This window comes from Carcharodon carcharias, chromosome 10 (assembly GCF_017639515.1).
Source record: "Carcharodon carcharias isolate sCarCar2 chromosome 10, sCarCar2.pri, whole genome shotgun sequence".
Lineage (NCBI taxonomy): Eukaryota > Metazoa > Chordata > Chondrichthyes > Lamniformes > Lamnidae > Carcharodon > Carcharodon carcharias.
The window spans coordinates 98,924,649-98,938,380 of NC_054476.1; the positions used below are offsets into that span (position 1 = coordinate 98,924,649).

General features: G+C 57.0%; 1 protein-coding gene across 3 annotated transcripts in view; it reads left to right on the forward strand.

The window, feature by feature from the left end:
- Positions 1–13,732, forward strand: part of mybpc3 (myosin binding protein C3) — a 1,308,988-nt gene that overhangs the window by 176,046 nt on the left and 1,119,210 nt on the right. The window lies entirely within an intron of this gene.

The following is a 13,732-nucleotide window of genomic DNA, read 5'->3' on the forward strand; positions in this document are numbered from 1 at the left end:
CAATAGTGAACAATCTCTGCCCCATCCACAGCCAATAGTGAACAGTCTCCACCGCCTGCATAGCCAATATTGAACAGACTCCGACCCCTCCACAGCCAATAGGGAACAGTCACCGCCCCCATCCTGCAGCAAATAATGAATTTTCTCCACCACCCCCCACCACCTCCACAGACAATAGTGAACAGTCCCTGCCCCCTCCATAACCCATAGTGAACAGTATCCACCTCCCCCACAGCCAATAGTAAACAGTCTCCCCCCCACCCCCACAGCCAATAGTGAACAAGCTCCATCACCACCCACAGCCAATATGGAACAGTCTCCCACCCCCAACTCCGGGCAGCCAAATTGAACTGTCTCTGTCCCCGGCCTCATTTCCCCCCCCCCCTCCCCACAGCCAATAGGGAATGTTCTCCATCCCCCCGGCCCCCAGTCAAATGAACAGACTCCACAGCCAATAAGGAACAGACTCCACATCCCCCCCCACACCACAGCCAAAAAGGAACAGTCTCCGCTCCCCTCCACAGCAAATAGGGAACGGTCTCCACCAGCCCACAGCCAATAGGGAACGGTCTCCACCACCCCTCCATAGCCAATAGTGAACAGTCTCCATGATCCCCACAGCCAATAGTGAAAAGTCTCCGCCCCCTCCACTTCCAATAGTGAACGTTCTCCGCCCCTCTGCAGCCAATAGTGAACTGTCTCCGTCCCCCCACCCCCCAGCCAATAGGGAACAGTTTCCGCCTCCCCCACAGCCAATATTAAATGGTCTCTGTCCACCCCACCACACAGCCAATAGTAAACAGTCTCCGAACCCCACCCCACAGCCAATAGTGAACGGTCTCCGCCTCCACCACAGCCAATAGGGAACGGTCTCCGCCTCCACCACAGCCAATAGGGAACGGTCTCCGCCTCCACCACAGCCAATAGTGAACGGTCTCCGCCTCCACCACAGCCAATAGGGAACGGACTCCACATCCCCCACCTCGCCACAGCCAAAAAGGAACGGTCTCCACTCCCCTCCACAGCCAAAAGGGAACGGTCTCCACCAGCCCACAGCCAATAGGGAACGGTCTGCACCAGCCCACAGCCTATAGTGAACAGTCTCCGCCTCCTCCACAGCCCCTCCACAGTCAATAGGGAATGGTTTCCATCCACCTCCACAGCCAATAGGGAACAGAGTCCCCTCCATCCACTTCTAATAGTGAACGGTCTCCGCCCCCTCCGCAGCCAATAGTGAACTGCCTACGCGCCCCCTCCACTCCCCCCACCTCCCAGCCAAAAGGGTACGGTCAACGCAGCCTCCACAGCCAATAGTGAACAGTCTCCATGATCCCCACGGCCAATAGTGAACAATCCCCACCCCCTCCACTTCCAATAGTGAACTATTTCCACCCCCTCCGCAGCCAATAGTGAACTGTCTCTGCCCACCCACCCCACAGCCAATAGGGAATGGTCTCCGCCCCCCCACAGCCAATAGTGAGCAGTCTCCGACCTCCACAGCCAATAGTGAACAGACGCTGCACCCTCCACTTCCAATAGTGATGTATCTCCCCCCGCCCTACCCACAGCCAAGAGTGAATAGTCTCCACGCTCCCCACAGCCAATAGTGAAGAGTCTTCGCCTCCACCACTGCCAATAGTGTACAATCTCCACCACCCCCCACAGCCAATAGGAAACAGTCTCCGCACACCCCCACCCACAGCCAATCAGGAACGGTCTTCGCCCTCTCCACAGCCAATAGGGAACAGTCTCCGCCTCCCCCAAAGCCAATATTAAACGGTCTCCAACCCCACCCCACAGCCAATAGGGAACGGTCTCCGCCACCCAACAGACTATAGTGAACAGTTCCCGCCCCCTCCACAGACAATAGTGAACAGTCTCTGCCCCCCAGCCAATAGTAAAGAGTCTCCACACTCCCCACAGCCAACAGTGAACAGTCTCCGCCCCTATACAGCCAATAGTGAACAGTCTCTTCCTCCACCACAGCCAATAGTGAACGGTCTCCGTACCCTCCACAGCCAATAGGGAACGGTGTCCGTTCCGCGACCCCACAGCCAATAAGGAACAGACTCCACATCCCCCCCCCCACACCACAGCAAAAAAGGAACAGTCTCCGCTCCCCTCCACAGCAAATAGGGAACGGTCTCCACCAGCCCACAGCCAATAGGGAACGGTCTCCACCACCCCTCCATAGCCAATAGGGAACGGTTTCCATCCCCCTCCGCAGCCAATAGTGAACTGCCTACGCCCGCCCCCCCCAACCTCCCAGCCAAAAGGGTATGGTCTACGCAACCTCCATAGCCAATAGTGAACAGTCTCCATGATCCCCACAGCCAATAGTGAAAAGTCTCCGCCCCCTCCACTTCCAATAGTGAACGTTCTCCGCCCCTCTGCAGCCAATAGTGAACTGTCTCCGTCCCCCCACCCCACAGCCAATAGGGAACAGTTTCCGCCTCCCCCACAGCCAATATTCAATGGTCTCTGTTCCCCCCACCCCACAGCCAATAGTAAACAGTCTCCGAACCCCACCCCACAGCCAATAGTGAACGGTCTCTGTCCCCCACTCCACAGCCAATAGTAAACAGTCTCCGAAACCCACCCCACAGCCAATAGTGAACGATTTCCGCCCGCCAACCCCCAGCTAATAGGGAACGGTCTCTGCCACCCAACAGACTATAGTGAACAGTCCCCGCCCCCTCCACAGACAATAGTGAACGGTCTCCACCCCTACACAGCCAATAGTGAACGGTCTCCGCCTCCACCACAGCCAATAGTGAACGGTCTCCGCCTCCACCACAGCCAATAGGGAACGGACTCCACATCCCCCACCTCGCCACAGCCAAAAAGGAACGGTCTCCACTCCCCTCCACAGCCAAAAGGGAACGGTCTCCACCAGCCCACAGCCAATAGGGAACGGTCTGCACCAGCCCACAGCCTATAGTGAACAGTCTCCGCCTCCTCCACAGCCCCTCCACAGCCAATAGGGAATGGTTTCCATCCACCTCCACAGCCAATAGGGAACAGAGTCCCCTCCATCCACTTCTAATAGTGAACGGTCTCCGCCCCCTCCGCAGCCAATAGTGAACTGCCTACGCGCCCCCTCCACCACCCCCCCAACTCCCAACCAAAAGGGTACGGTCGACGCAGCCTCCACAGCCAATAGTGAACAGTCTCCATGATCCCCACGGCCAATAGTGAACAGTCCCCACCCCCTCCACTTCCAATAGTGAACTATTGCCACCCCCTCCGCAGCCAATAGTGAACTGTCTCCGCCCACCCACCCCACAGCCAATAGTGAACAGACTCCACCCCCTCCACAGCCAATAGTGAACAGTCTCAGCCTCCTGCACAGCCAATAGTGAACAGTCTCCGCCCCCTCCACAACCAATAGTGAACAGTCTTCGTCTCCCCCACAGTCAATAGGAAACGGTCTCCTTCCCCCAACAGCACAGCCAATAGTCAACAGTCACCGCCCACTCCACTTCCAATAGTGAATGATCTCCGCCCCCTCCACAGGCAATAGTGAACTGTCTCCGCCCACCCACCCCACAGCCAATAGGGAATGGTCTCCGTGCCCTCAACGGTCGCCAGCCCCTCCACAGCCAATAGGGAACAGTCTCCCCTCCCTCCACTTCTAATAATGTACGGTCTCCGCCCCCTCCATAGCCCATAGTGAACAGTTTCTGCCTCCCCCACAAACAATAGCGAATGGACTCTGCCCCCTCCACAGCCAAGAGGGAACAGTCACCTTCTGTCCACCCCACAGCCAATAGGGAACAGTCTCTGTCCCCCAACACCACAGCCAATAGGGAACAGTCTCCTTCTGTCCACCCCACAGCCAATAGGGAACGGTCTTTGCCCTCTCCACACACAAAAGTGAACAGTCTCGCCCCCTCCATAACCCATAGTGAACAGTCTCTGCCTCCCCCACAAACAATAGTGAACGGTCTCCGCCCCCTCCACAGCCAATAGTGAATGGTCTCTGTACCCCCACACACAGCCAATAGTGAAGAGTCTTCGCCCCCACCACTGCCAATAGTGGACAATCTCCACCACCCCCCACAGCCAATTGGGAACGGTCTTCGCCCACTCCACAGACAATAGTGAACAGTCTCCGCCCCCTTCATAGCCCATAATGAACAGTCTCTGCCTCCCCAACAAAGAATAGTGAACGGTCTCCGCCCCTTCCACAGCCAATAGTGAACGGGCTCTGTACCCCCACCCACAGCAAATAGTGAATAGCCTTCGCCCCCAACATTGCCAAAAGTGATCAATCTCCACCACCCCCCACGGTCAATAGGGAACAGTATCCGCCCCCCCTCCCCACCCACAGCCAATGGGGAACGGTCTTCACCCTCTCCACAGACAATAGTGAACAGTCTCCACCCCCTCCATAGCCCATAGTGAACAGTCGCCACCCCCTCCACAACCAATAGTGAACAATCTTTGTCTCCCCCACAGTCAATAGTGAACGGTCTCCACCCCTCCGCAGCCAATAGTGAACTGTCTCCGCCCACCCACCCCACAGCCAATAGTGAACAGCCTCCGCACCCTCCACTTCCAATAGTGAAGAATTTCCCCCCCCCCCAACCCAGAGCCAAGAATGAACAGTCTTTCCCCCCCCACTGCCCCCCCCCCCATCCACAGCCAGTAGAGAACGGTCTCCGCCCACCTCCACAGCCGATAGAGAACGGTCTCCTTCCACCCACCCCACAGACAATAGGGAATGGTCTTTGTACCCCGACCCCACAGCCAATAGGGAACGGTCTCCGTGCCCCCACCACACAGCCAATAGTGAACAGTCTCCTCCCCCTCCACTTCTAATAGTGAATGGTCTCCGCCCACTACGCAGCCAATAGTGAACTGTCTCCGCACCCCCCCCCCCAACTCCCAGCCATAAGGGTGAGGTCTACGCACCCTCCACAGCCAACAGGGAATGGTCTCTGCCCCCTCCACTTCCAATAGTGAAGGGTCTCTGCAACCTCCGCAGCCAATAATGAACTGTCTCCACCCACCCACCACACAGCCAATAGGGAACGGTCTCCGCCACCCCACAGCCAATAGTGAACAGTCTCCGATTCCTCCACAGCCAATCGGGAATGGGCTCCGCCCCACACAGACAATAGTGAGCAGTCTCCGCCCCTCCAGAGCCAATAGTGAACAGACGCCGCACCCTCCACTTCCAATAGTGAAGAATCTCCCACCCCCTACCCACAGCCAAAAGTGAACAGTCTCCACGGTCCCCACAGCCAATAAGGAACAGTCTCCACTCCCACCAAGACCAATAGTGAACAGTCTCCGCCTCCCCCACAGTCAATAGCGAACGGTCTCTGCCCCCTTCCTGCAGCAAATAGTGAATTTTCTCCACACCGCCCCCCTCCACAGCCAATAGCGAACTGTCTCCGTCCCCCCACACACAGCCAATAGGGAAAGGTCTATGCCTTCTCCACAGACAATAGTGAACAGTCTCGCCCCCTCCATAGCCCATAGTGAACAGTCTCTGCCTCCCCCACAAACAATAGTGAACGGTCTCCGCACCCTCCACAACCAATAGAGAACAGTCTTTGTCTCCCCCACAGTCAATAGGAAACGGTCTCCTTCCCCCCACAGCACAGCCAATAGTGAACAGTCACCGCCCACTCCACTTCCAATAGTGAATGGTCTCCGCCCCCTCCGCAGGCAATAGTGAACTGTCTCCGCCCACCCACCCCACAGCCAATAGGGAACGGTCTCCGCCACCCCACAGCCAATAGGGAACAGACTCCGCACCCTCCACTTCCAATAGTGCAGAATCTCCCACCCCCACACAAAGCCAATAGTGAACAGTCTCCCCCCCCCGCACCCCCCGCCCATCCAAAGCCACTAGTGAACAGTCTCCGCCCACCTCCACAGCCGATAGGGAACGGTCTCCTTCTACCCACCCCACAGACAATAGGGAACAGTCTCTGTGCCCCCCCCTCCACAGCCAATAGGGAATTGTCTCCGTGGCCCCCAACCCACAGACAATAGGGAACGGTCTCCGCCACCCAACAGACTTTAGTGAACAGTTCCCGCCCCCTCCACAGACAATAGTGAACATGTCTCTGCCCCCCAGCCAATAGTAAAGAGTCTCCACACTCCCCACAGCCAACAGTGAACAGTCTCCGCCCCTATACAGCCAATAGTGAACAGTCTCCGCCTCCACCACAGCCAATAGTGAACGGTCTCCGTACCCTCCACAGCCAATAGGGAACGGTGTCCGTTCCGCGACCCCACAGCCAATAAGGAACAGACTCCACATCCCGCCCCCCCACACCACAGCCAAAAAGGAACAGTCTCCGCTCCCCTCCACAGCAAATAGGGAACGGTCTCCACCAGCCCACAGCCAATAGGGAACGGTCTGCACCACCCCTCCACAGCCAATAGGGAACGGTTTCCATCCCCCTCCGCAGGCAATAGTGAACTGCCTACGCCCGCCACCCCCCCAACCTCCCAGCCAAAAGGGTATGGTCTACGCAACCTCCATAGCCAATAGTGAACAGTCTCCATGATCCCCACAGCCAATAGTGAAAAGTCTCCGCCCCCTCCACTTCCAATAGTGAACGTTCTCCGCCCCTCTGCAGCCAATAGTGAACTGTCTCCTTCCCCCCACCCCACAGCCAATAGGGAACAGTTTCTGCCTCCCCCACAGCCAACATTAAATGGTCTCTGTCCCCCCCACCCCACAGCCAATAGTAAACAGTCTCCGAACCCCACCCCACAGCCAATAGTGAACGGTCTCTGTCACCCACTCCACAGCCAATAGTAAACAGTCTCCGAACCCACCTCACAGCCAATAGTAAACAGTCTCCGAACCCCACCCCACAGCCAATAGTGAACGATCTCCGCCTGCCAACCCCCAGCTAATAGGGAACGGTCTTTGCCACCCAACAGACTATAGTGAACAGTCCCCGCCCCCTCCACAGACAATAGTGAACAGTCTCCACCCCTACACAGCCAATAGTGAACGGTCTGCGCCTCCACCACAGCCAATAGGGAACGGACTCCACATCCCCCCCACACCCCAGCCAAAAAGGAACGGTCTCCACTCCCCTCCACAGCCAAAAGGGAACGGTCTCCACCAGCCCACAGCCAATAGGGAACGGTCTGCACCAGCCCACAGCCTATAGTGAACAGTCTCCGCCTCCTCCACAGCCTATAGTGAACAGTTTCCACCCCCCCTCCACAGCCAATAGGGAATGGTTTCCATCCACCTCCACAGCCAATAGGAACAGCCCCCTCCACTCCCCCCACCTCCCAGCCAAAAGGGTACGGTCGACGCAGCCTCCACAGCCAATAATGAACAGTCTCCATGATCCCCACGGCCAATAGTGAACAGTCCCCACCCCCTCCACTTCCAATAGTGAACTATTTCCACCCCCTCCGCAGCCAATAGTGAACTGTCTCTGCCCACCCACCCCACAGCCAATAGGGAATGGTCTCCGCCCCCCCACAGCCAATAGTGAGCAGTCTCCGACCTCCACAGCCAATAGTGAACAGACGCTGCACCCTCCACTTCCAATAGTGATGTATCTCCCCCCGCCCTACCCACAGCCAAGAGTGAATAGTCTCCACGCTCCCCACAGCCAATAGTGAAGAGTCTTCGCCTCCACCACTGCCAATAGTGTACAATCTCCACCACCCCCCACAGCCAATAGGAAACAGTCTCCGCACACCCCCACCCACAGCCAATCGGGAACGGTCTCCCCCCCCTCCATAGCCCATAGTGAACAGTCTCTGCCTCCCCCACAAACAATAGTGAACGGTCTCCACCCCTCCACAGCCAAGAGGGAACAGTCTCCTTCTGTCCACCCCACAGCAAATAGTGAACGGACTCCACCCCCTCCACAGCTAATAGTGAACAGTCTCCGCCTCCTGCACAGCCAATAGTGAACAGTCTCCACCCCCTCCACATCCAATAGTGAACAGTCTTCGTCTCCCCCACAGTTAATAGGAAACGGTCTCCTTCCCCCAACAGCACAGCCAATAGCGAACAGTCACCGCCCACTCCACTTCCAATAGTGAATGATCTCCGCCCCCTCCACAGGCAATAGTGAACTGTCTCCGCCCACCCACCCCACAGCCAATAGGGAACGGTCTCCGCCACCCACAGCCAATAGTGAACAGACTCCGCCCTCCACTTCCAATAGTGAAGAATCTCCCACCCCCACCCACAGCAAAGAGTGAACAGTCTCCCCTGCCCACCCCCGCCCCCCCCCCACCCATCCAAAGCCACTAGTGAACAGTCTCCAGCCACCTCCACAGCCGATAGGGAGCGGTCTCCTTCCCCCCACCCCACAGACAATAGGGAACGGTTTTTGTCGCCCGACCCCACAGCCAATAGGGAATGGTCTCCGTGCCCTCAACGGTCGCCAGCCCCTCCACAGCCAATAGGGAACAGTCTCCCCTCCCTCCACTTCTAATAATGAACGGTTTCCGCCCCCTCCATAGCCCATAGTGAACAGTTTCTGCCTCCCCCACAAACAATAGCGAATGGACTCCGCCCCCTCCACAGCCAAGAGGGAACAGTCACCTTCTGTCCACCCCACAGCCAATAGGGAACAGTCTCTGTCCCCCCAACCCCACAGCCAATAGGGAACAGTCTCCTTCTGTCCACCCCACAGCCAATAGGGAACAGTCTTTGCCCTCTCCACACACAAAAGTGAACAGTCTCGCCCCCTCCATAACCCATAGTGAACAGTCTCTGCCTCCCCCACAAACAATAGTGAACGGTCTCCGCCCCCTCCACAGCCAATAGTGAACGGTCTCTGTACCTCCACCCACAGCAAATAGTGAAGAGTCTTCGCCCCCAACACTGCCAAAAGTGATCAATCTCCACCACCCCCCACGGCCAATAGGGAACAGTATCCGCCTCCCCTCCCCGCCCACAGCCAATGGGGAACGGTCATCACCCTCTCCACAGACAATAGTGAACAGTCTCCACCCCCTCCATAGCCCATAGTGAACAGTCTCCGCCCCCTCCACAACCAATAGTGAACAGTCTTTGTTCCCCCACAGTCAATAGTGAACGGTCTCCGCAGCCAATAGTGAACTGTCTCCGCCCACGCACCCCACAGCCAATAGTGAACAGCCTCCGCACCCTCCACTTCCAATAGTGAAGAATCTCCACCCCCCCAACCCAGAGCCAAGAATGAACAGTCTTCCCCCCCACTCCCCCCCCATCCACAGCCAGTAGTGAACGGTCTCCGCCCACCTCCACAGCCGATAGGGAACGGTCTCCTTCCACCCACCCCACAGACAATAGGGAATGGTTTTTGTACCCCGACCCCACAGCCAATAGGGAACGGTCTCCGTGCCCCCACCACACAGCCAATAGTGAACAGTCTCCTCACCCTCCACAGCCAATAGGGAATGGTCTCTGCCCCCTCCACTTCCAATAGTGAAGGGTCTCTGCAACCTCCGCAGCCAATAATGAACTGTCTCCACCCACCCACCACACAGCCAATAGGGAACGGTCTCCGCCACCCCACAGCCAATAGTGAACAGTCGCCGCTTCCTCCACAGCCAATCGGGAATGGGCTCCGCCCCTCCACAGCCAATAGTGAACAGACGCCGCACCCGCCACTTCCAATAGTGAAGAATCTCCCACCCCTTACCCACAGCCAAAAGTGAACAGTCTCCACGGTCCCCACAGCCAATGAGGAACAGTCTCCACTCCCACCAAGACCAATAGTGAACAGTGTCCGCCTCCCCCACAGTCAATAGGGAAAGCTCTCTGCCCCCTTCCTGCCGCCTCCCCCACAGTCAATAGGGAAAGCTCTCTGCCCCCTTCCTGCAGCAAATAGTGAATTTTCTCCACACCGCCCCCCCTCCACAGCCAATAGCGAACTGTCTCCGTCCCCCCACACACAGCCAATAGGGAAAGGTCTATGCCTTCTCCACAGACAATAGTGAACAGTCTCGCCCCCTCCATAGCCCATAGTGAACAGTCTCTGCCTCCCCCACAAACAATAGTGAATGGTCTCCGCCCCCTCCACAACCAATAGAGAACAGTCTTTGTCTCCCCCACAGTCAATAGGAAACGGTCTCCTTCCCCCCACAGCACAGCCAATAGTGAACAGTCACCGCCCACTCCACTTCCAATAGTGAATGGTCTCCGCCCCCTCCGCAGGCAATAGTGAACTGTCTCCGCCCACCCACCCCACAGCCAATAGGGAACGGTCTCCGCCACCCCACAGCCAATAGTGAACAGACTCCTCACCCTCCACTTCCAATAGTGAAGAATCTCCCACCCCCACCCACAGCCAATAGGGAACAGTATCCGCACCCCCCCCCCACCCACCCACAGCCAATGGGGAATGGTCTTCACCCTCTCCACAGACAATAGTTTACATTCTCCGCCCCCTCCATAGCCCATAGTGAACAGTCTCTGCCTCCCCAACAAAGAATAGTGAACGGTCTCCGCCCCCTCCACAGCCAATAGTGGAGAGTCTTCGCCCCCAACACTGCCGATAGTGATCAATCTCCAGCACCCCCCACGGCCAATAGGGAACAGTATCCGCCTCCCCCCCCCCACCCACCCACAGCCAATGGGGAACGGTCTTCACCCTCTCCACAGACAATAGTGTACAGTCTCCGCCCCCTCCATAGCCCATAGTGAGCAGTCTCTGCCTCCCCCACAAACAATAGTGAATGGTCTCCGTCCCCTCCACAGCCAAGAGGGAACAGTCTCCTTCCGTCCACCACACAGCCAATAGGGAACGTTCTCTGTCCCCCAACCCCACAGCCAATAGGGAATGGTCTCTGCCCCTTCCACAGCCAATAGTGAACAGTCTCCACCCCCTCCACAGTCAATAGTGAACAGTCTCCGTCTCCTGCACAGCCAATAGTGAACAGTCTCCGCCCCCTCCACAACCAATAGTGAACAGTATTCGTCTCCCCCACAGTCAATAGGGAACGGTCTCCTTACCCCCACAGCACAGCCAATAGTGAACAGTCACCCCCCTCCATTTCCAATAGTGAACGGTCTCTGCCCCCTCCGCAGCCAATAGTGAACTGTCTCCGCCCACCCACTCCACAGCCAATAGTGAACAGACTCCGCACCCTCCGGTTCCAATAGTGAAGAATCTCCCCCCCCACCACAACCCAGAGCCAAGAGTGAACAGTCTCCCCCCCCACTCTCCCTCATCCACAGCCAATAGTGAACGGTCTCCGCCCACCTCCATAGCCGATAGGGAACGGTCTCCTTCCACCCACCCCACAGACAATAGCGAGCGGTCTTTGTGCCCCGACCCCACAACCAATAGGGAATGGTCTCCGTGCCTCCACTCCACAGCCAATAGTGAACGGTCTCCGCCCGCCTCCACAGCCAATAGGGAACGGTCTCCTTCCACCCACCCCACAGACAATAGGGAACGTTTTTGTCCCCCGACCCCTCAGCCAATAGTGAAGGGTCTCCGTGCCTCCACCCCACAGCCAATAGTGAACAGTCTCCTCCCCCTCCACTTCCAATAGTGAACGGTCTCTGCACCCTCCGTAGCCAATAATGAACTGTCTCCACCCACCCACCACACAACCAATAGGGAACGGTCTCCGCCACCCCACAGCCAATAGTGAACAGTCTCCGCTTCCTCCACAGATAATCGGGAATGGGCTCTGCCCCACACAGCCAATAGTGAGCAGTCTCCGCCCCTCCACAGCCAATAGTGAACAGACGCCGCACCCTCCACTTCCAATAGTGAAGAATCTCCCACCCCCTACCCACAGCCAAAAGTGAACAGTCTCCACGGTCCCCACAGTCAATAATGAACAGTCTTCACTCCCACCAAGACCAATAGTGAACAGTCTCCGCCTCCCCCACAGTCAATAGGGAACGGTCTCCGCCCCCATCCTGCAGCAAATAGTGAATTTTTTCCACACCGCCCCCCTCCACAGCCAATAGCGAACTGTCTCCGTCCCCCCACACACAACCAATAGGGGAAGGTCTTTGCCCTCTCCACAGACAATAGTGAACAGTCTCGCCCCCTCCATAGCCCATAGTGAACAGTCTCTGCCTTCCCCACAAAAAATAGTGAACGGTCTCCGCCCCCTCCACAGCCAATAGTGCACGGTCTCCGTACCCCCACCCACAGCCAATAGCGAAGAGTCTTCGCCCCCACCACTGCCAATAGTGAACAATCTCCACCACTCCCCACAGCCAATAGGGAACAGTCGCCGCACCCCCCCACCCACAGCCAAGAGGGAACTGTCTTCGCCCTCTCCATGACAATAGTGAACAGTCTCCGCCCCCTCCATTGCCCGTAGTGAACAGTCTCTGCCTCCCCCACAAACAATAGTGAACGGTCATCGCCCTCTCCACAGCCAAGAGGGAACAGTCTCCTTCCGTCCACCCCACAGCCAATAGGGAACGGTGTCTGTCCCCCAACCCCACAGCCAATAGTGAACAGTCTCCGCCTGCTCCAAAGACAATAGTGAACAGTCTCCGCCCCCTCCACAGCCAATAGTGAACAGACTCCACCCCCCAAAACCAATAGGGACCGGTTTCCTTTCCCCCACCCCACAGCCAATAGGGAACAGTCTCCGCATCCCCCACAGCCAATAGTAAACAGTCTCTGTCCCCCCTCCCCACAGCCAAAAACAAAGTGTCTCCGAACCCCACCCCACAGCCAATAGTGAACAGTATCCACCCGTCAACCCCCAGCTAATAGGGAACCGTCTCCATCCCCCCACCCCACAGCCAATAGGGAGCCGATTCCAACACCCAACAGCCGATAGTGAACAGTCTCCAACCCCACACAGCCAACAGTGAACAGTCTCTGCCCCCCACAGCCAATAGTGAACTGTCTCTGGCCCCTACAGCCAATAGTGAACAGTCTGCGCCACCGTACAGCCAATAGTGAACAGTCTCCGCCCCCCCTCCCCACAGCCAATAGTGAACAGTCTCCGTTTCCCCACAGCCAATAGGGAATGGTCACCACCCCCCACAGCCAATAGTGAACAGTCTCCACCCCCCACAGTCAATAGTGAACAGTCTCCACCCCTCCACTTCCAATAGTGAACTGTCTCCGCGCCCCCCCCTCCCACCATCCAATAGGGTACGGTCTCAACCCCCTTCCACAGCCAATAGGGAATTGTCTCCGCACCCACAGCCAATAGGGAACGGTCTCCGCACCGTCCACCTCCAATAGTGAACATTCTCCACGATCCCCACAGCCTATAGTGAACAGTCTCCGCCTCCTCCACAGCCTATAGTGAACAGTCTCCACCCCCTCCACAGCCAATAGTGAACAGTCTACTCCAACTCCACTTCCAATAGTGAACAGTCTCCACCCCCTCCACAGCCAATAGTGAACAGTCTACTCCAACTCCACTTCCAATAGTGAACAGTCTCCACACCCTCCACAGCCAATAGTGAACAGTCTACTCCAACTCCACTTCCAATAGTGAACAGTCTCTGGCCCCCACAGCCAATAGTGAACAGTCTGCGCCACCGCACAGCCAATAGTGAACAGTCTCCGCGCCCCCCCACAACCAATAGTGAACAGTCTCCGTCCCCCACAGTCAATAGTGAACAGTCTCTGCCCTTCCACTTCCAATAGTGAACTGTCTCCACGCCCCTCCCCTCCCACCATCCAATAGGGTACGGTCTCACCCCCCCTCCACAGCCAATAGGGAATGGTCTCCGCACCCACAGCCAATAGGGAACGGTCTCCGCACCGTCCACCGCCAATAGTGAACATTCTCCATGCTTCCC